General features: G+C 37.0%; 1 protein-coding gene across 25 annotated transcripts in view; it reads left to right on the forward strand.

The window, feature by feature from the left end:
- NRXN1 (neurexin 1) overlaps positions 1 to 23,866 on the forward strand; it is a 1,235,416-nt gene that overhangs the window by 154,525 nt on the left and 1,057,025 nt on the right. The gene's annotated exons all lie outside the window — the stretch shown is intronic.

Consider the following 23,866-nt stretch of genomic DNA (forward strand, 5'->3'; position numbering starts at 1 on the left):
TCCAGTTTCCACAACATCATTTGTTGAAGAGACTGTTCTTTCTTTCAGGGATTGCTTTTAGTTTATTTGTTGTAGATGAGTTGGTTGTAGCAGCATGGATTAATTACTGGGGTTTCTGTTCCATTCCATTGGCATACATGTCTGCTTTTATGCCAGTTTCAGGCTGTTTTGGTTATAACAGGCTGTCTTGAAATCTGATATGGTGATTCCTCCATTTGTTTTTATTGTTTAAGATTGTATTAGCTATTTGGGGGTTCTTGTGTTTCTATATGATCATGGACGATTCTTTAATTTTTTTGTGTCTTCTAATTCTTTCTTTAATGTGTTATAATTGTCATTGTAGAGAGCTGTCACATCCTTGGTCAAATATTTTCAAAGGCATTTCAAGTTTTTTATAGCTATTGTTAATGGTACTTATCTTACAAGTTCTTTCTCAGCCATAGAATTGTTTGGGCATACAAAGACTATTGATTTATGTGTGTGTTGATTTTATGTCCTCCAAACTCTCTTATGAGTTCCAACAGTCTTAGTGGAATCTTTTGGTTCCCCTATGTATAGAATCATGTCATCTGTAAATAGAGATAATTTGACTGCCTCCTTTCTGATCTGTATCCCTTTGATTTATTTTTTCTTGCCTAATGGTTCTGGCTAAAACTTCCAGAACTATGTTGAGTAGTAATGGTGAAGGTGGGCATCCTTGTCTGATTCTGCATCTAAGTGAAAATGCTTCCAAATTTTCCTTGTTCAATGTGATGTTGGCCATGGGTTTGTCAGATATTGCCTTGATCGTGTTGAGAAATGTTCCTTATGTTCTTTTTTGTATGTCATTACATCATAGTTCACTTTTCCTAGTTCTTCATTTACTAATGAATGTTGTAAGTATAGATCATTCAATGAATCACTAATATTTCCCCTAAATGAACACCAGTACTGACAGACTGGTTCCTTGGCTGAAATTTTGATCTTAATTAGGCTGTAGAATATACTTTGGCCAGAATTAGATATCTAAGCTCTTAGAGAATAATATATTGACTATGTGTAAATGCTTGTCATGTTCTTGAAATACTGAGATTAGAAGATGTAATTTTTGTAATATTTTTAAAGACCTTAATGATTATATCTCCTGTGTTCCTTACATTGAAATAAAATTTAAGAAGAATAACTACCCTGAGAAGAAATTTAATATGAAAAACTGTGTTTTGTACATAATAAAATGAAACAAATACCAAACACCATTCTGTCTCACTAAAGCAGAGATTTCATTTCAGAATGGATCCTTTATGAGCAGAAAAGGTAATAAATGAATTTTCCAGTATGAGTTTCTGTTCATGATTTTTGTTCTAGTTGTTCAATATAAACATGTGTATGTATAAATATGTGTCCCTGAATATACGACTTTAGGAGGAACCAGAAATTCTGGTGAATAATTGCATTTACATTCATGTAGACTGACAAAACATCAGTCATCTTGATCAGAATTTTGAAATATGGGTGAATATTAAATGCAGTTAAAAGGCAGATGAGAACAACAATGGTGTGACAAACCAATGACCCATATTTTAAAAAAAGGAAATTTTGGTAGAAATGTAAATAAATGGCCACTACTAAATAAAATAATTCAGTTTCAGTGTTATTATTTCACTTATTTTCAGTACAGAATATAGACAATAGTCTTATATGCAACATTTATTCAGTATTTGATTCCCTCTGTAAAGTACAGTGGTAGGAAATGTTTTTTAAGGCTGTGAGTCACTCACTTCACCCTTTACAATGACTTCCACTTAATAATGTTGCTGGTTTGTATACTTTTCTAAATAATTAAGAACAGCAAAAAAAATTTTAAAAATAGATTGTGGAAACTTTAAAGATAAGCAAACAGGGGCCAGCACTGTGGCATTAAGGGGTTAAGTTATCATTTGCAGCTCTAGGAGTTCAAGTCCTGGCTGCTCCACTTCTGATCCAGCTCCATGCTAATGTGCCTGGGAAAGCAGCAGAAGATGGCTCAAATGTTTAGGCCTTTGCACCCATATAGGAGACCTGTATGAAACTCCTGGCTCCTGGCTTCAGCCTGGCCCAAGCTCTGGCCATTGCAGCTGTTTGGAGAATGAACCAGCAGATGAAAGATCTCTTGCTCTCTTTCCTTCTTTCTGTGTACGTCTGAGTGTTGAATAAATAAATAAATGAATAAATAAATATTTTAAAAATTAAAGATAAGGAAACATTATATAAATTCATAACCCTGCCCAAGGCACTTTTCTGAATTTGATTTGCAATAAAAAAGCCTCTCTATGAATCTAAAATTTGAAAATCTTATTATGAGCATCTGAATAGTAGGATGTTGTTAATATGCAGCAGTATGAAAATATGTTAAATATTTATGTTTCAGTTTAATCCAAAGGTATTACCTGCTCTGAATGCAATACTTTTTATTAGTTAATGGGGAGAAAATCATAGAAAAAATTTAAATGTTTCAGAATATACAACCTCATATATGTTTAAGTGTGTTTAATTTAATTACTTATTGAGAAATAGAGAAAGAAATACAGTGAGAGAGAGAGAGAGAATGAATGAATGAATGAGGGAGGGTGGGAGGGAGGAAGAAAAGGAAGGAATGGTCCCACATGCTGGTTTACACCCCAAATGTTCCATAACTGGACCAGGCTAAAATCAGGAGTGAAGAACTCACTGTCCCGTGTGGGTGATAGGAACTCAACTACTTTAGCCATCACCAGCTGTCACTCAAGATCTGCATTAGCAGGAGCTGGAGTTAGGAGCTGTAGTCCAGTATCTAATCTGCGTATTATAGTGTAGGACACTAGTATGCCAGCTGGCATCCTAACTGTGAGACTTAGTACCCAGCCTTGATATGGCATCTTAAATGCTGTGTTTTACTACATTTATGTCATAAATGACAAGTGGTTGTGTTTGCAAGTTTTATAAAATATGTAAGTTTTATGTTTTAATACTATTTTTATTTTATTTATTTTTAGAGGTTTATTTTATTTATTTGAAAAGCAGAGAGAGAATGATCATTCATCCACTAGTTCACTCCCCAAATGGCCACAAGTTGGGGAGCTGTGCCAGGCCAAACAAGGAGCCTGGAACTCCATCCTAGTCTCCCAAGCACTTGGACTGTCTTCTGCTTTACCAGGCACATTAGCAGGGAAATGGTTATTAGGAAGCAGAGCAGTCGGATCTCAAACCTGTGCTGTGATATGGGATGGTGGCATGCAAAGCAGTGGCTTAACTCATTGTGCCCCAGTGTTGGCCCCACCCAATATTTTATAATTGAAAAGCAAAGAGAAAAAGAGAGAGATTGAGAGTGAGCATGCACATTCTCCCATCTACTAGTTTTCACTCCAGATGCCCACAATCCACAATGGCTGGGTTTGGGTTGGCACTAAAGCCATGTGCTGGGAAAATCAATCCAGGTCTCCTTTGGTGGCAGGAGCCATGTTACTTGAGCCTTTTCCATTGCTTCCCATGGTCTTAATTAGCAGGAAGCTGGAGCTGAGTATTATACCAAGCACTCTGATACTGATGTTGGCATTTTAACTTGCCCCTTAATCACCAGGCTGAATGCCCACTGTAACAATTTATTTTTAACCTGAGTGAACTTAGGGAATGTATACTGAGCATTTGCTTTCTGAGCAGGACTCAGTGACAGGTAGGTGGGGACCCTGAAGAAACTAGACCATAGTATATTTAAGTAACTAAACTATTAATATGCACATGTGTGTAAAAACACAGTTAACAGATGCTTTGTTTGGTCTGAGAAACTTCCAGTCTGGGGGTAGTCAAAAAGACTTCATGAAATAAAGTGTATCTGTTAGCAAATTTCAAATGTTGGTGAGACTTTAAATGTATTAAAGAGTAAACAGATATATTCTTGATGGAATTAAAATTCTTTATCATTTTCCAGAATGAACCTATTTTTCAAAAAGACTAAACAAGTGATCACTTTTGACTAAACATAATGAAAATCTTTGAGGGTAGACTAACATTAGATTTTATGTTTTAGGCCATAATAATCTAATTTGTAAATCTGAACTAATGTGTTATAATCTGGTATTTCCAAACAACAGTGGTGCTTTTGCATGTTGTGACAATCATAAAATACAAAGCAGGAATGAAAATTGTCACAACAGGTATTTATGAAATCTGTCAGGTCAAGAAAAGCCATTTCTTAATCAAGGATACTATCTAAGTACTGATTTGTGCTAATTATCATGTGAAAATTAGGCAAGAGTTAAGCCTTGTAATTCAAATTGAGTACCTGTATTGTTTTGATTTTGTATTGCTGTTGTAAATGCATTGTTAGGGTAATTATAAATCTGTTTTCAAAATATATAATTTGAGAAAATGCAGGCAACATTTTACTTTTATTCCAAAGCTAATAATGGATTACTGCACATCAGTATTTTCTGCAGAAGAGAGGAGATCAGGGAGAGAAGGAGTATGAGAGAAGGAGGGAGGAAAGAAATAAGAGGAGATCTTTTAGTCTGTTGTAATTTGCTCTGCTCCCTGGCTGATTTTGCAGTCCTGCCTCCCACTTTGGTTTCTGCTTAAGCCCAGGGATGTTCTTTCCCCTTTACTGACTGAGGCACAAGAACTCTGCGGAAGTGGAATCAGAAGAAATCCTGAATTTCACTCCTCTGAAGTTCCTCATTGGACTTCTTTTCCTTCTAATCTGTGGACATTATTTTTGTGCCTTGATCTATCTTTCTAAAATTTTTAAGCATTTTGGATTTTTGTACTGTTTTCATCATTTTGGAACTCTGCTTTAATAAAAGGTCAAGGGAGTTTTGTCTTTTGAGAGATACAAAGAGTGTGGAATAATAGATATTTTGAGTTCTCTGCTCACATCAGACTACCAAATTTAGGAGTATCTTTTCAATTCCTTCTCTCACTTCTACCACCATCCTAGTCTTGAAGGATTAAAAAGACAGATATTATTGTTTTTCAGTGTATGGATGGTGACCAACAGAGAAACTACTATGCAAATAAAAATAAACATTGTTCTGTCTATTTGAGGGTCTTTTAAATGTACCTAGAAAGTGCACATCATCTTTTAATTCTGTTTTCCCATGAGTTTTTTGAGGCACCCTTGTACAGTACCAGGACCATTTTGTTTTTCCTCTTAAAATTTTCCCATTTGATTTTTCTCATTTTGTTTCTAGAAAGCAAAGGTAAAGGGTTAAATTATTTATACATTGATGCTAGAATCTCAGTACCAACAGCTCTGGAGTCCAACTGAGCAACTGAAATTAAAAGTGTGACTTCAGAGATCCAAGAGTGTGTTGCAAAAAATACCTTCATCTTTTCCCCTCACCATGAGTGTGAATTTAATAAGTGAAACACAATAACAGATTTACATATATAATAGTTATTAACTGTTATAAATTACAAGTAAAAAGGTATGATACTAGGCCGGCGCCGCAGCTCAACAGGCTAGCGGCTCCGGCACACCGGATTCTAGTCCCGGTCGGGGCTCCGGATTCTGTCCCGGTTGCCCCTCTTCCAGGCCAGCTCTCTGCTGTGGCCAGGGAGTACAGTGGAGGATGGCCCAAGTGCTTGGGCCCTGCACCCCATGGGAGACCAGGAGAAGCACCTGGCTCCTGCCTTTGGATTAGCTTGGTGCGCCGGCCGCAGCGCACCAGCCGCAGCAGCCATTGGAGGGTGAACCAATGGCAAAAGGAAGACCTTTCTCTCTGTCTCTCTCTCTCTCTCTCTCACTGTCCACTCTGCCTGTCAAAAAAAAAAAAAAAAAGGTATGATACTTCTTAGCAAAACTCTATCGTTTTATTTCAGAGGTATTAAAAGATTCAATAAGGTAGAGCTATTAAAATGTTTTGAGACATTTTCTGAAAGCTCTTTGTTTTCCCACTTCTACCCTACACTGAGAATTTTGCCACCATTTGTTCACTTTTTAGAATGAAGAAATATTGTTGTTTTTCTAAATATTTACAAATCCTGCTAGCTTTCTCAACAAAGTAGTATTTAATAGCCTTATATATATATATATATATATATATATATATCTGAAACTGATATTCATGTTAAAAAAACATGTAAGGGCTTAATTTTGTATGGATTTTGGTCATTCAAGAAAATAAAAGTAGACTACAGTCCTCTATTGGATCAAATAAGGGGGATATGGAAGAATATTCTTTTCCAATACCAAAACTGTATTTAGGAGTGGGGAGCAATCTAGCGAAATTGGAATTGATCAAATCTATGTGAAAGACTGAAACTATAAATTTGAATCAAATACAGTTATTACCCTTCATTCCTAGAAAATTTTTTACTTTCACAAGAAAAATGTGTTTTTAAGTGATTATTAAGGATCCATTAAATAAACCTGTTACTTTCATAGTTCTAATCCTAATTTTAGCAAATTCTAAGAACCATTTCAAGTTCAGCTGACCAATTCTGGGCAAGGATGCTCAAATACAAATGGCCAAAGATGTGCATGTAGGGAAACACATATTTTTGAATTAATAATTAAGATAGTAATCCTAATTTACTTATTTGGGTATTTTGGAACTTAAGTTTTCCAAAGTCTAATCTAGTATTATTAAGAGACAAAAACGAGGCCAGCACCATGGCTCACTTGGCTAATCCTCCGCCTGCAGCGCCAGCATCCCAGGTTCTAGTCCCCGTTGGGGCACCAGATTCTGTCCCTGTTGCTCCTCTTCCAGTCTAGCCCTCTGCTATGGCCCGGGAAGGCAGTGGAGGATGGCCCAAGTGCTTGGGCCCTGCACCCGCATGGGAGACCAGGAGGAAGCACCTGGCTCCTGGCTTCGGATTGGCTCAGCACACCGGCTGTAGCGGCCATTTGGGGGCTGAACCAATGGAAAGGAAGACCTTTCTCTCTGTCTCTCTCTCACTGTCTAACTCTGCCTGTCAAAAAAAAAAAAAAAAAAAAAAAAAAAGAGAGAGAGAGACAAAAACGAAAGAGTAAAATAAAAGCTGTATCCTTAGAAGACTTTCAGAACTTGCCAGGCGGAATGTGAGCAAATGTCTCATGACTGTTCAGTGGGCTTACTGTTTCTGAGCTGGACATATTGCCTGTTTCACACAAACACGCCCACCCAACCACCCAAATGACTATTGATAGCACACAGACTTTAATAATTTGTTTCCAAACAGCAAATAGCTTCCCTTGGGCTTATAAAATCATACTTATGATTACTTTCTGCTTGTAATAATTATGTGTATAGTAAATCTTCTAAGATTGTGTTGAATTTATTCCCTCCATATTAATTTCAGTATAAATAATATTGTTAAAAAATTATAAATATTTGTTTAAAAAGGACTGGGCTGTCATAGAAAAAAACACAAGTTTTCCAGTTTTATTCAAGTCACCATTTTATTGCCTTCTAGAAATAACTCAGAAATTTAACAACATACGTTACAGAATATTAAGTAAATTTCTGCCATTATTTTTTCTTTCATTCTCATTTCTTTATGTTATTTCTAGTACACTATGCAGTTACTCTTCAAAATGAGTAAGCACCTTTATATGTAATTTCACAATAATTAAATCAATATTATGTTTGTTAGACTCCCCAATAGTATGCTTAAAATGAGGCACAACAAAAATTAACTGGTCTACAAAATTATCAGATAGAAATTTCACATTAGTTAACACCAAAATCTTATTCCAAAACAAGTTACGCAATCTTTTATACTTAGCATGTGGGTTGAAATCTCTTAGGTATTTTATTTTATGCTTCATTCCCCCATCCCTCTAAGAGTTCTTTTAGGAGACAAAATTATCTATAATGAACTTTTAATTGCAATCACTTTGGCTAAACTAAATGGTATATTCGAAGTAGAAATATATGAGATCACATCAAAGGTTCTTGGCAAAATGGAAGTCAAGATAGGTTATTTGGTACAAACACTTTTTTTTGAAATCCATGTATAGTCTATTTTATATGTTTTTTATGAAGACTCCTCATATGTCTAGATATTTAAAATGTTCGCACCAAAATAATTTCATACCTTAAGTCCACTTTCCAAGAACTTTTTAGTACTTTCATATATACAGTTTAGTTTAGTCACTGTGGGCAAAAAAGACATCTCTTAACTTATACAAGAGGTGTTTGTTTTTTTTTTGTTTGTTTTTTTTTTTTTTCTTTTTGACAGGCAGAGTTAGACAGAGAGAGAAAGGTCTTCCCTCCGTTGGTTCACTCCCCTAATGGCCACTACGGCTGGCACTGTGCTGATCCGAAGCCAGGAGCCAGGTGCTCCCTCCTGGTCTCCCATGCGGGTGCAGGGACCCAAGCACCTGGGCCATTCTCCGCTGCCCTCCCGGGCCACAGCAGAGAACTGGATTGGAAGAGGAGTAACGGAACTAGTACCTGGCGCCCCAACCGGGACTAGAACCCAGGGTGCAGGCACCGCAGGCGAAGAAATAGCCAATTGAGCCACTGCACCGGCCTATACAAGAGTTCTTGATGTAGAATTTTCCAGTATCATCATCAAGCATGTTTAAATGGAATGAATTCTGTTTTGTTTTGCATTGGATCCTCCATGTTAATTGTTAATGATGACAACTGCTGGTCTCAGTAAGTATGCTTTCACATATTCTAGAATGACTTTATTTTAACATTGTCCTTCAATTGTGTTAGTTGTATTTGTTTTTTAACTAGGGGATTTCATCTAGAAAGGTTTTGTTAGAGTCTTCATAGCCAGTTGATTAGATTTTCTTATTCAGGTATATAAACTTACTGAAAATAATCATAGCAATAAGTGTTGATGTTTAAATAATATTTAAAACAAATAAGAATAGCAGCATAATTAGCATTACTTGTAGTCTCTTTTTTGATAATTTGTGCTATCAAGCTTAACTGTTTAATTTACACATGTGTATTTAAGACATAACTATCCGTCTGATAAATAATGAGCCATTGGTAATAGTTAATAATGTCTAAGTATTAGGATGTCACAGCAGAGCAGAAAACATAGTACATACTGTCAGATCTAGGATGATAGATTTTATAAAACTGTGATGCGTAAAGATGAGCCCTTTTGTGCTACCTTGCAAAGGTTGCTATAGTGACAGAATGTTGCTCCATGGGTATTTCACTTTTCTTAGTAATATTGGATGCTGAGCCCAAAGTCTCATTTTATATTGTTCTTAAATCTTTTCCTTGAAAATGACCTGCTTTGTAAGATATTCTGAATTATTTTTGCAATCTTTTTCTTTCTTACATAAATTATTTTGAATAAAGCATAACAAAAGTATTAAGCATTTACTCTCCATGCACACACTGAACATCAGGCCGAATTTTTGCCTCTCTCCCTTCAATTGCTGTTTTTAATTTTATGGAGAAAAAAACTTATTAAATTTTTAAAAATCAATATGTTCTCAGCTGGTAAACTTTATTTAACAGTATTATAAAAATCCATGAATTACTACCTGTTAATGGAACTTATTTTGAAGCAGGATTATATGTATACCTGTGAACAGTGAGTTTCAGACTGTCATAAAATTTTAAGTTTCCATGAAATATCGCTGTAATTTTTTTGAAAAGTATTTGGTCTTGGCAAACAGTTCAGACTCACTTCCTACAAAGCCAAAGGATAAATATCAGGGTCCAACACATGAATACGTAATCTCAAGCAATATGCTTGGTCCAGTTTCCACACTGCCTATGGAGGAAAATAGGAAATATACTCCTATTCACTGTGAAGGTATTTGCGGTTCTTTTGGGAGAAAAGAATAAAATTCTTTTTCTGGCTACCTACTCAAATGGTGCTAGTAACCCTATAAAAGTATTTATATATTTTATATAAAATTATAAACTCATTGTGTTGTCCACAACACAGTTCTTTTCTGGTAGCATTATATTTTCATCATCTTCATAGCTGTTAAGTCTAGTTAGGTCCCTTATACTTATAATATGCTCAGAAGAATTTCAACAAATAATGCTCAAAACAATGTTCTAAGAGACTTAAAAAATGTTGTCATGGTTGTTAAAAGCTAGCATAGTAAATGAAAGAAAATTTTACATAATCTCATAAAATTCCTTAATCCTCACTTTATGTATTATATTCCATGTTAAATGAGGATCCTGAGGCTAAGGTTGAATTACAGACTAGATACTTTCTGTTTTCATTTTTTTTTCATTCATTTTATTTATTTAAAAGGCAACGTTACAGAGAGAGGGAAAGACAGAGAAAGAGAGAGAGATCTTCCATCCACTGGTTCATTCCCCAGATGGCCTCAATGTCCAGGGCTGGGTCAGGCTGAAGCCTGGAGCCAGAAGTCTCCTCCTGGGCACCCATGTGGGCACAGGGGCCATCCTCTGATGTTTTGCCCGGCACCTTATCAGGGAGCTGGATCAGAGGTGAAGCACTGGGGACATGAACCGGTGCCCATCTGAGATACCCGCGCTGAAGGTGGTGGCCTCACCCACTGTGCCACAATGCTGGCCTCTAGATTCTTTTTATAATTGTTATAAGAAATGGAGTTTTGATTTTCTATGAAAAGTAAAGTAAAAGCTGGTGTCAGCAAAATGGAGTTCTGTGCTCTCATCCCCTTTCCCTCCCTCTTCCTCCCAAAAAACTTCAAAATGCAGAAACTGTTAGAACCAAATGTGTCCACAAACCTGGACAAATCAAAGGTTTACAGCAATGAAGTGAATGGTGAATTAGAAATAAGTGTTCACCATGAGAATATCAATGTAATATACCATATTAGTAGAATGAGGAAAGCACATTCCTATCAATTGATGCAGGAAAGGCGGAATGGAACCCAACTCCCTTTCTTGATAAGAGCACTCAAAAATGTGTAAAATAAGGAAGATTCAACATGAGAATGGGCATTTATGAAAGGAACACTATCAACAAGGTACTCAATGGGAGAAACTGAGAAATTTCCCACCAAAATAACAATAAAGATAGTAATGCCTGCTTTCACTATTTTATTATTCATTGTATGAGAAGTTCTACTCAGAGGAATTAGACAAAGAAAAGATGTAGAAGGGTCCCAAATTGAGAAGTGGAGAAGTTATCTCTATTTTCAGACATGACCATATTTATATAGAAAATAACAGAATCCACCAAAAAAAAAAAAAAAAAAAGAAAATAACAATCCATGAGAAAATGGTTTCTGCTAATAAATAAATTCACTCAAGTTGTATGGTACAGCATCAACAAACAGAAACCATTTGTGTTTATATATAACTGCAATGAACAATCCATAAAGGAACTTATGAAAATTATTTCATTGAAAATAATACCTCAAAGAATAAAATATTTAGCAAAAATGTAACCAAGATGTGAAAGACATATATTGAAAATTGCAAAATATTGATTAAAAAATGAAGTACTACTTAGATAGGTTTTTTGGTTCTTGGGTAGGGAGACAATATTTTTTTTTTTATTTTTTTATTTATTTTTTTATTTTTTTTATTTTTTGACAGGCAGAGTGGACAGTGAGAGAGAGAGAGACAGAGAGAAAGGTCTTCCTTTGCCGTTGGTTCACCCTCCAATGGCCGCCGCGGCCTGCGCGCTGCGACCGGCGCACCGCGCTGATCCGATGACAGGAGCCAGGAGCCAGGTGCTTTTCCTGGTCTCCCATGGGGTGCAGGGCCCAAGCACCTGGGCCATCCTCCACTGCACTCCCTGGCCACAGCAGAGGGCTGGCCTGGAAGAGGGGCAACCGGGACAGAATCCGGCGCCCCGACCGGGACTAGAACCCGGTGTGCCGGCGCCACTAGGCGGAGGATTAGCCTAGTGAGCCGCGGCGCCGGCCGGGAGACAATATTTTTTAAATGCTAATGCTACACAGAGTGACCTGTATATTCAATGTAATTCTTGCCAAAAATCCAACACTTACCTCTTTGTTGAAGATGTTCACATCCCTATCGGAGTACCTCAGTTCAATACTTTGCTCCAGCTCCTGACTCCAGATTCCTGACGATGCAGACCCTAGAAGGCATCAATTATGGCTCAGCCATTTGGGCTCCTGCCACCCACACTGGAGACCTGGGCTTTATTCCCACCTTCTGGCTTCTAGCCTGCCCAGTCATGGCCATTGGAGGTATATGGGGAGTGTGTTAGTGGATGAGGGAGCACTCTGTCTCTTGTTTCCTCTCTAATAATTGCATGTATGTTTTTAAATTGTAAACATTTTAAATTCTAAAAGCATTTTTTCTTTACAAAAATGGAAAAGCCCATTCTCAAATTCCAGTGAAATTGCAAGGGGCGGGCCGGCTCACTAGGTTAATCCTCCACCTGTGGCGCCAGCACCCCGGGTTCTGGTCCCGGTTGGGGCGCCAGATTCTGTCCCTGTTGCTCCTCTTCCAGTCCACCTCTCTGCTGTGGCCCAGAAATGCAGTGGAGGATGGCCCCGGTGTTTGGGCCCTGCACCCGTGTGGGAGACCAGGAGGAAGCACCTGGCTCGTGGCTTCAGATTCGCACAGCGTGCCGGCAGCAAAGCGCCGGCTGTAGTGGCCACTTGGGGGTGAACCAATGGAAAGGAAGACCTTTCTCTCTGTCTCTCTCACTGTCTATAACTCTCTCTCTCTCCCTCTCACTGTCTAATTCTGCCTGTCAAAAAAAAAGAAAAAGAAAAAGAAAAAGAAAAAGAAAAGAAAAGAAAAGAAAAGAAAAGAAAAGAAAAGAAAAGAAAAGAAAAGAAAAGAAAAGAAAAGAAAAGAAAAGAAAAGAAAAGAAAAGAAAGAAAAGAAAAGAAAAAGAAATTGCAAGGGGCTCCAGTAGACAAGTAATCTTGGAAAAAAAAAAGTTATAGGACTCATACTTTCCAGTGGAAACTTAATACAAATCTGCAACAGAATAATGAAAACAGTAAAGTGCTGGAATAGTGATAGAGGTATAGTCTAATGGAAAATACCTGAAATTCCAGAAATAAACCCATGTATTTATATCCAGTTGTTTTTTGTCAAGGATCCCAGGAACATTCAATAGGGAAAGAACAGATTATTCAACAAATAGCGCTAAGATAACTAGATTTCAAATTTATAAGAATAAACTAGGACCCTTCTATCATACCACATTCAAAAATTCAGTCAAAATGGATCAGTGACCAAAACATAACAGATAAAATTATAAAAACCTTTAAAAGAAAACATAGGGTTGCATTTTTTTGTCCTTGTACCTGAAAGTGGAATCTTAGACATGAAATGAAAGTCTGAGAAATAAATTGGTAAATTGGACAAAATAAAAATTACAACTCCTGCACATCAAAGGACATGGAATAAAATATTTTCAAGTCATCTACCTAGGAATTAATATCCAGAATATATACTGAACTTCAGAAACTCAACAACAAAATACAACCTAGTTAAAAATAGGCCAATAACTTGAATAGACATTTCCTCAAATAAAATAAACAAATGGCTAAACAATGCATAAAACCATGTCCAGTATCATTAGTCATTAGGGAACTAGAAACCAAAATGACAAGGAGATATTGTAGCTTTGGTAGTGTGACTGTAATTAAAGATGTGGAAAGTAGCAAGTGTTCACCAGGATTTGGAGAAATTGAAACCATTATACATTTCTGGTAGGAAAATATAATGTTGAAACTGCTGAGGAAAGTGGTAGAGTTATACATTGGTGGAACAGCGTGGTGCAAACAATCTGTATCCCCTGTGTCTGCAGTGGGTGAATTCATAAAACCATGAAGTGGATTAAAAATTACCAGGAGCTGAGAGGGTGAAGGTGGATACGAAGTAGTTACTGCTTGATTGTTTCAGGGATTCTTTATATGGATGAAAATGTTTTGGAATGAGGAGTGGTGTTGGTTGCACCACACTGTGAATGTAATTATTGCCCCTGATTATACTCTAAAAATAGTGAAAATGGCAAATTTTATTATATTTATATTGCCAGATTGCAGATTTTATAAAGCAAATTAAACATATAGAATAAGTTAAAATACCTTGGAAGGCAGAATTGGAGGGAGAGGGAAGTATAAAATAATTCATGTATTCCAATTACTTATTTTAAAACCGCTTATAAAAGTGGCCTCATTTCTAATTATATAAAGAGTGAAAGTTACTTATTTTCTCTAAACCTCCTCACACACCAGTTTCAAAACTATAATGTTAGCTTTAAGAATTACTTACTGAATTGCTTTTCTTCATTTCATCATAAAGATGAAAGATATATTTGAATGTCAGTTTTTATAGAGACTCACTTTTTCCTTTTTAATTTCTGAAAAGACTTCAGTTTAGAAAACTGTTAATGACACATTTTAATATCTGTTGGTCTTATGGAGAAAGTTGTATATGCCTGTTTGTTGAAAATGGTAACATAAACATCCAGATCATTTTCAAAACTTCAAGTTCAACTCCTCTCATGTCCTCTCCCACAGCCAGCTGGTTTAGCCTTAAGCATTCAATTGCATGCACACACACACATGCACAGGCACAGTCCCTGAGGCATCAGTAGTTAGCAGCTTGCACTCGTCTGAAACTGATTTTGAAGCTAAAGACTTCTTTTAGAGCTGAGTTGGAGATTCAGCAGGCTCCCATGTTATGCAGTGAATGCCAAGTCCAGCTAATGTTACAGTATTTGATTTTCACTTGGTGCTATCTAGTTGTGCTACTGAGACACAATGAAATGTCTTTAGCTGTTTGACATGTGTTTATCTGAGAATTCAAAATCACAGGTTGTAACATTCATATTTGATGTTATAAAATCTAAAATGACTTAAAGAACTCTACTCACCCATGTGAGAACTTACTGAAAGTTTCCTACATAGATGGAACATTTTAGCATCTTGGAACCATGGTCAAATCTAACTTAAAAGACTGCCTTTTTTGGCATATTCCTTGTGTGAAGCAATCCAGGCAATAAGGATTTCTTGAATATTCACTCCATGCCAGTGCTAGTTTGATATCTGCATATAAAAATTAATGTTGAAAAATATTATGAAATAAGCCGGCGCCGTGGCTCAATAGGCTAATCCTCCACCTTGCGGCGCCGGCACACCGGGTTCTAGTCCCGGTTGGGGCGCCGGATTCTGTCCCGGTTGCCCCTCTTCCAGGCCAGCTCTCTGCTATGGCCAGGGAGTGCAGTGGAGGATGGCCCAGGTGCTTGGGCCCTGCACCCCATGGGAGACCAGGAAAAGCACCTGGCTCCTGGCTCCTGCCAGGATCAGCGCGGTGCGCCGGCTGCAGCGGCGGCCATTGGAGGGTGAACCAACGGCAAAGGAAGACCTTTCTCTCTCTGTCTCTCTCTCACTGTCCACTCTGCCTGTCAAAAAAAAAAAAAAAAAAAAAAAAAATATTATGAAATAAGCCTAATTGCTAGGGGAAAATTGTTACTTAAAATCCTTGTATCAGGCATATTGCAGGTAGAAGAGTAAGCTCTTGATAAATTAACATTTATGGTAAAATCAGCCTGATAATTAATGTTTAAATAATAATTCTTTTTCATTTTCTTTTTGTTTAATAACAGAAAATGAAAGAATAGTCATTACAAGAAAGAATATTGTTGGGGAACTGAAAAAAAATAGCTTTTCTGCATGTAGTCACATCAATTGCTTTCTTAGTCCATTGTGTTATGATCACTGTTAGAATTTCACATTTTTGATTAACACCTCAAGAGGTTGTTTATGTGCAATCTCACATATTTCACAACTTTATTCTTAGAAGAAGAGAAACCAATTATTTAGTAGGCAGGTTAGCAAGATACAGTTCTTCAAAGATAAATAATAATTTTTATTTTAGTAGAAGTTGATGTTGCTGTTCCTTTACACACAAGATGAACATTTTGAATAGCAATTAGTGGATTTATTTGAAAGATATTCTCCAAGCTCATTGTAAACCCTCATGTGGTACTTTTAAATATACATTGTCACAGGAAAATTTAAATTGTTAAAAATCATTATAGATTTAAGATAGATAGAATCTACTTAATTCAGCTTTCCTGTATACAAAATTGAGGAAATAAGATTTACTATATAAGATACCGTGTATAGCAATTTCATTAAATAGAAATCTGAATTATTTCTTAGTGTTTTGCCTTTTAAAAAATTTTTAAAGCTTTTTGATTTCTAAAATCTTACCTGTTGCAGAAACTAGTTCAGAAAGTGAACTTCTTTCTCTCTAAATTTTTGAAATTAGTATTTTTGTTCTTTGTGTTTAGCTTTTATTTTTATTGACATATGCACATGGAGTAAAGTGGACTGATCATTAAATATATAGTTTGGTGAATTTTCACAAATTTATCACAACCATGTATTAAGAAGCACAACATTTCTTTTTCATAAAAAGATTATTTGAAGATGGAATTATAGAGGGAGAAATCTTCTGTCTGCTGGTTTACTTGCCAGATGGCCGCAATTGCCAGGGGTAGGTCAGGCCAAAACCAAGAGCCTGGAACTCCATACAGGCCTCCCACATTGGTGGCAGGGGCCTAAATGCATGGGCCATTTTCTGCTGCTTTCTCAGGCACACAAGCAGGGAGCTGTTTCAGAAGTAGACTTAAACCAGTACTCATATGGGATGATGGCCTTGCAGGTCGTGGCTTAATCCACTGTACCACAATTGTGGCCCCAAGAAGCAAAATATTTCTGGTACCCAGAAGTACCCCTTATTGCTGTATAAAATACATCCTGAGAGTAACCAGTGTTCTGACTTCTAAATAAGTAACTAGTTGTTCCTAATTCTGAGTACAGTAGAAGGTGAATCACTATAGCATGTAAGCTTTTCTGGCTGGGTACTTTCATTCAACACTCTTACTGTAATTTATTATTGTCATTGCCATTGTGGAATGGTATTTTACTGTTTAGCCATTCACAAACTATGTGTTCATTGTTGGGATAATTTAGGTAGTGTTCAGTTTGGAGTCACAATGAATAGTCCTCTATGAATACCCCCATAAGTGTCTTTTACATCATTTTCTTTTCTGATTATGTGAGGAAATTTATAGAAATGTTCAGTTTTATTGTAATTTGCCAGATTTCCGATTGGTTCTCGCAGTTTGCATTCCCCATCAGAGGGCATGAAAGTTGTAGTTGATGCACATCTTTGCCAACACTTCAAAATTAAAGTCTTACATTTTAGCCATTCAGGTGGATGTGTAATCACGTTAAATGTTGGTTTTCATTTGCGTTCCTTTAAAGACTAATGATGGTGAAAATTCACCTTATTTATTCATTGACCACATAAAGATCTACTACAATATACTGAATGGCTTCAAATTTCTGTGACTATTTTTGTTAGTCTGTAGGGACACATTGTGTATTCTGGATATCAGTCACAATATTTTGCAGAGAAGTCCCTGTTTATTCTTTTCACTATCACAACATGTTTTCATGATCAGAAATTCATCGTGTAATTATTTTCTTTTTTTTATTTAGTGATTTTAGTTGTGTTTATGAAATCTTTGCTTGCTTCAAGGCTGTAAGAGTGTTCTATTCCTGATGTGATCATGTGCTTAGATGTGTGGGTTCTTAAATATACATACAAAGAACTTCCCTCTGTACTGTAATATTAACTCTGTAGTACATCAGATGTCTTTATATGTGTGATTCTGGACTCTAATTTGTTCTCTTGGGCAATTTGTTAAACTCTATGTCAACATTATTGTTTTTAATTGTTATTGCTGCATGGTAATAATTGGCGTCTGGTGGGTAAATCTGCCAGCCTCATTCTTCTTGATCCTAGTTTTATTGGTCATTTTACCATATGCATTTCTGTTTGAGAATTCGCTAGTCAATATCTACAAAATGTTTTGCTGGAATTTTTATTATAATTGCATTATCTCTATACATGAATTTGAATAGACTTCATATCTTTACATTTTGAGTCCTTTAATACTTGAGCATGGTACATCATTTAGAAGTTTTAAAATTTTTATCAGGGGGCCGGCGCCATGGCTCACTAGGCTAATCCTCCGCCTGCGGCACCGGCAGCCCGGGTTCTAGTCCCAGTTGGGATGCCGGATTCTGTCCCATTTGCTCCTCTTCCAGGCCAGCTCTCTGCTGTGGCCCGGGAGTGCAGTGAAGGATGGCCCAAGTGCTTGGACCCTGCACCCGCATGGGAGACCAGGAGGAAGCACCTGGCTCCTGGCTTCGGATCGGCGCAGTGTACCAGCTGCAGCACGCTGGCCATGCGGCCATTTGGGGGGTGAACCAACGGAAAGGAAGACCTTTCTCTCTATCTGTCTCTCTCTCACTGTCTAACTTTGCCTGTCAAAAAAAAAAATTATGGGAATTATTTCAGTTTTCTGTAAGTCCTACAAAAACATTTTGAATACTTAATCCTGAGTATTGGATGTTTTTCTGATATTATAAATGATAATTTTTAAGATAAATTTTTTGTGTTGCGATTTCTAGTGCCAAAGGAAAAAAAAATTGCACCTCCCAGATTAAACAAGACTATTTAAGATGATTGTAATAGGGAAGAAAGACCAAAACTCATTTTTAAGTTTAACTTCATGGAAATAAATGATAAGAGAATTTTAAGGTCTATACTGAGGGGAACTTGGGCCATCTATGCTTAATAATTGTCCTTATCTGAAGAGAAATAAACTTTCTTATGCCTCCAGGACAAAAGGTAGTTTCACCAAGTGGAGCAAAGTGCTCACCAAAGTTAGGCTCCTACCTCCCTGCAGGCTTTGGGAGAGAGGGCCACTCTCCTTCCTCATGAGTGCATTTCAGAAGGTTGGCTCTCAAGTCCTTGAGAAAGAGTCCTGGACTGTACAGTCAAAAGACTTTCTAAAAGAAATAATTTATTATTGCAAATTTTCTCAAGTGAATGCTCTAAGTAAAATGAGGAAGGACTACTACGTGGTTAGACCCTCTGATTCTCTAAGGGTAGTCCTGGGAGGGAGATCAGTGGCTTAGAAGCAGAAATAACCCTGTCTGAAGGTGATAAGGTTAAACTGAAGGTGATAAGGTTAATTTGACCAATAAAAATATAGCTAAATATGCTGTACTCACCTTTTACCCAGTACTCTAGCCAAATTCATGATTGATTTTAATTGTCTATAAACATCCTTTGGATTGCTAAATACATAAACAAGTTATATAAAAATGACAGGTTTTATGCATTTATGTGTAAACCTCATGCTTTTTAATTTTCTTTTTTTGGGTATATTACAGTAGCTGGAACCTTCAGTAATGTGATTAATGAAAATGGTGACAGAAGGCATTCTTTGGTTCAATCTTTCACGATTATGATGGTATTTTAATTTTCTTCAAAGATTTATTGTATTTATTTGAAAGATAGAGTGATAAAGTGAGGGAAGCAAAGGGGAGAGAGAAAGGGATTTTCTATCTGCTGATTGACTCTGCAAATGGCCACAATGACCAGAGCAGGGGAGGCCAAAGTCATATTATTATTCCTAAACTCCTTCTAGGTCTCCTACATGGGTGGCTAGTGCCCAAATACTTGGGCCATCTTCTTCTGCTTCTCCAGGCAGATTAGCAGGGAGCTGGATTGGGAATCAGAGTAGCCTGGACTTGAAGCAGTACTCTGACATGGGATACCAGAATTGCAATTGATGTCTTAAGCCACTGTACAACAATGATAGCCTTTTTTTATTTATTTGACAGGTAGAGTTATAAACAGTGAAAGAGAGACAGAGAGAAAGGTGTTCCTTCCATTGGTTCATTCCCCAAATGGCCACTACAGCCGGTGCTGCGCTGATCTGAAGCCAGGAGCCAGGTGCTTCTCCTGGTCTCCCATGTGGGTGCAGGGCCATCCTCCACTGCCCTCCCGGGCCACAGCAGAGAGCTGGACTGGAAGAGAGCAACCGGGGTTAGAACCCAGCGCCCATATGGGATGCCAGCACCGCAGGCAGAGGATTAACCGAGTGAGCCATGGCGCCAGCCCCGCATTTTTGTTTTTGATTTTTGTAAATTTTTTTATCACATTAAGTTTCCCTCTAAGCAACTTTTTTTTTTTATCTCTGAATTTCCACTACCTAGAACAATAGGAATCTCATTGTTTACTTCTCAACCATAAAAAAGGTAAATTTGTGGATGTTTACATAAATTATCTCATTGAAAGTTTTCTCCTTTATCATTCAAGTCATGCTAAGGATTATTCACTACCTACTTTATTTTTTTTATTTTTATTTATTTATTTTTTTTGACAGGCAGAGTGGACAGTGAGAGAGAGAGACAGAGAGAAAGGTCTTCCTATCCCGTTGGTTCACCCTCCAATGGCCGCCCCAGCTGGTGTGCTGCGGCCGGCGCACCGCACTGATCCGAAGGCAGGAGCCAGGTACTTATCCTGGTCTCCCATGGGGTGTAGGGCCCAAGTACTTGGGCCATCCTCCACGGCACTCCCTGGCCACAGCAGAGAGCTGGCCTGGAAGAGGGGCAACCGGGACAGAATCCGGTGCCCTGACCGGGACTAGAACCCGGTGTGCCGGCGCTGCTAGGTGGAGGATTAGCCTAGTGAGCCGCGGCGTCGGCCACTACCTACTTTAACCATCAATTCCCAAACTCAGTAGTTCAACACAGGAAAAATAAATTTCTCACTTACGTGATTGTGCAGTGAATGCTAATAGAATGAGCTTGTCGTGAGAAGAATGTTTTTTCCTTATTTTCTTCTAAATTGCCACACCATGTTCTAAGGTCTCTGAATCCTCTACTGGACCATGCCCATCTGGAATAGGGTTGGAAGAGAGGGAAGATTTCATCACTGATAGTGACATCATACATCTTTCAAAGGGTGGCACACATGATTTTTCTCTTTTATTTCAATGGCAAAACCTTCTACGTTATTCCTACAATATAGGCAAGTATAGTCTAGCTGAGTTCCTGGAGGGTAGAAGACATTAATTTTCTTTACCACTATTCTCTAACCAATATACTGAACATCCATGACAAACCACCTACGAGTCTGTGTAGTCTCAGTATTATCCCTGTGTTCCTCTACAGACACAATAATGTATCTTTTCCCCCAAGCAAAAACAACAATTGAAATTGTGAAATGTATTAGAGAGCATACCAACCATATTGGTTCAAATTTTAGTGCCTTAAAGGAAAATTGGGGCCAACATTGTGGCATAGTTTGTTAAAATGCCTTCTGCAAAGTCAACAACAACCCACATAAGCACCGGTTCAAATCACAGCTACTCCATTTCCAAGCCATCTTCCTGCTACTCTGCCCAGAAAAGCATCACAGAATGACACAAGTGCTACCCGACTCATGTGGGAGACCAGGAACAACATCCCAGGCTCCTGGCCATTTGAGGAGTGAACCAGCAGATGGAAGATATCTCTCTCTGTCTCTCTCTCTCTCTAACTCTGCATTTCAAATAAATATTTAAAACAAAACAAAAAATCTTTCTGTAGAGACTTTAGTGTAATGTATACTTTGTGTTTAATACATTTTCCACAACTCCTCATTGAAAATCTGCCATTTGAAGGGATTGTGATTTGATTTTTTTTAGATGTGTTTTGTTTTGCCTTGATTAGATAGGTACATGGATAGATAGCTGGATTGTAGATAGATATTTATTTTAAAGATTCACATAGGCAACATCTTGCAGTTTTTCTCAAGTCTTAAGAAGATCAAAAGAAGTAGAGGATAGTATTCTTGAGATCTCTATTTTCATGAGGGAATTCTTTACCAGAATTACCGGAGAATAAGTTTTGTTCAGTTCCAAATTTGACAAAATAGTTACTTAAGGATTTTTTTAATGTTTATTTATTTGAAAGGCAGAGTTACACAGAGAGAAGGACAGAGATCTTCCATCCACTGGCTCACTCCCTAAATGGCCACAATAGCCAAGCATGGACCAAGCCTAAGACAAGAGCCAGGAGACTGATGTGCTTCTCCCATGTGGGTGGCAAGAACCCTAATAATCAGTACATCTTCCACTGCTTTCCCGGGTGCATTAGAAGGGAGCTGGACTGGAATTGTACCACGAGGGACTTGAATCAGTGCTCATATGGGATTCTGGCATAACTGTACCTCAATGCCGACCCCTACCTAAGGAATTAAAACAAGATAAAGTGTTGTCATTCTGCCTTGAGACATAGATTAGCAGTCAACATTGAGATGTTGCTGGTCCAGAGGAATTCACTTATTTCAAGTTAAAAACAGCATCAGTAAACACTGATACATAGAGTAGAAGGGTATGGTTAACATGTAGAGAAAATGAACAAGAGCACATAGAGAAGTGGTTACTTCCATGAAATGATCAGTCCATTCTGATCACAAAAACTACCATACTGTAAACTGCCTATTTGCTGCTAACAGTGAGTCATGCTTGCAAATAAATATTAACGTGTGTATATAGGGTGTATTTTATGCAAATCTGAGGCATAGTGTTAACAAGAAGCAGCGTGTTTTGGAAGTAAGTTATTACTTCAGTTGACAATTTAATTCCTATGCTTTATTCTGTGTAGGATTGTTGTCTTTGGTTGGGTATCTAAGTTTTATGTTCTTTGAATATCCCCAAATAATATTCACAAGTTTTTTCTAGTGTTTGAGTATTTGCTTTAGGCTACAATTATTTGTAAATACTTCAAGAAACAAAATGCAAAGAGCAGATGTGAATGTTTTTACCACTTTGAAATGAAATCTGAAATGATTAAATTTTCAATGAGCAAAAGCAATATTGATTTCAATGGCAAAACTAAACTCAAGGCAAGCTGATAAAATGCTTGTGTTCAAAGTGGAAATGTGCTTATATGAGGCAACATTTCTCATACTGCCTAATGGGAAGAATAATTTGGATTCAGGCGTAATCATCTAACTAATGTCAATGCAAAATGAAAAGAAAAAACCCTATCTGCAACATTTGTCACAGCACCAAGGTCAGGAGTGTACTATACAGCAGTTAGTTTGTGTGTTTTAATATTTCATTAAGAATAATGACTTTTAAAAATTAAATGATTCTGATAGAATTCTGGATAATTATTTTTTGTTAATGCTCCTATATTTAACAATTTTCTGTCACCAAATATGTATATCAGATTCATATCTTTGTGCTACTGAAAAATATTATTTCATCACAGTTCATAATGCAAAACTATACATTTATTTATATTTATTCAAAACCTCTGAAGCATATATATAAGCCTATCACAAAAAAAGATCTATTATGTACTGTAATTACTCATTTTAATTAAAAACAATATTGTTCCTACAGAGAATAATTTATGATATAAGGAGTTTCTAAGAACATTACTTGAGGTGACAGTAACAATACTGTGTATGTACGCGGCTCTTCTTTAACTTCACAGTGATTGACTTTGGGCTCAATCTCTGTGTGCAAGACCCAGTGTCTATAAAGGCTTTTATGGTTTGCTATTTCTCTCTAGGTAGCATGGTGAGAAAATTGCCCTGTAGCCAGATAAACATGTTTTAAATCTAGCTCCACCATTTACCAGCTCTGTCACCTTGGATGTTACTAAATTTCTCTGGATCTTATTTTCTTCAACTGAAGTACGGAAAGCAGTTTTTTTTACTCAAGCTATAATGCATGCAAAATGCTTGACAAATAGTAGAAATATCATAAGAGGTTTTATACCTTAAAAAATGTTACCAGAGTAACAGTTGTAAAACCAAACATAATATTGTTGGTTTTAAAGTTGATATATCTGTGTCTGGTGTTCACGATAAAATACTACTCTATGATTTTGCTAAAAGGAAATATATGTTAATATCTACTTAAAGTGTTAGAAAATCGACTTTTTGATATGCTAAGCAATATAACTTAATCCAGAGCTCAAAATTCATAAAACTTATTTTTACATTTTAAGTCATTTTCCATGAAAGTAGTGCTTTGTTTTGAATAGTGTCAGCTTTGGTGGATTTTTTATTGAAAGAATTCAAGGATTCAAAAGTTTGCTACAGCATTGGCATCAAGATTTTCTATTGAAAAGCATTATTAACTAATGGAGATTTCA

This window comes from Oryctolagus cuniculus, chromosome 2 (genome assembly GCF_051225735.1).
Source record: "Oryctolagus cuniculus isolate XC-2025 breed Fujian yellow rabbit chromosome 2, ASM5122573v1, whole genome shotgun sequence".
Lineage (NCBI taxonomy): Eukaryota > Metazoa > Chordata > Mammalia > Lagomorpha > Leporidae > Oryctolagus > Oryctolagus cuniculus.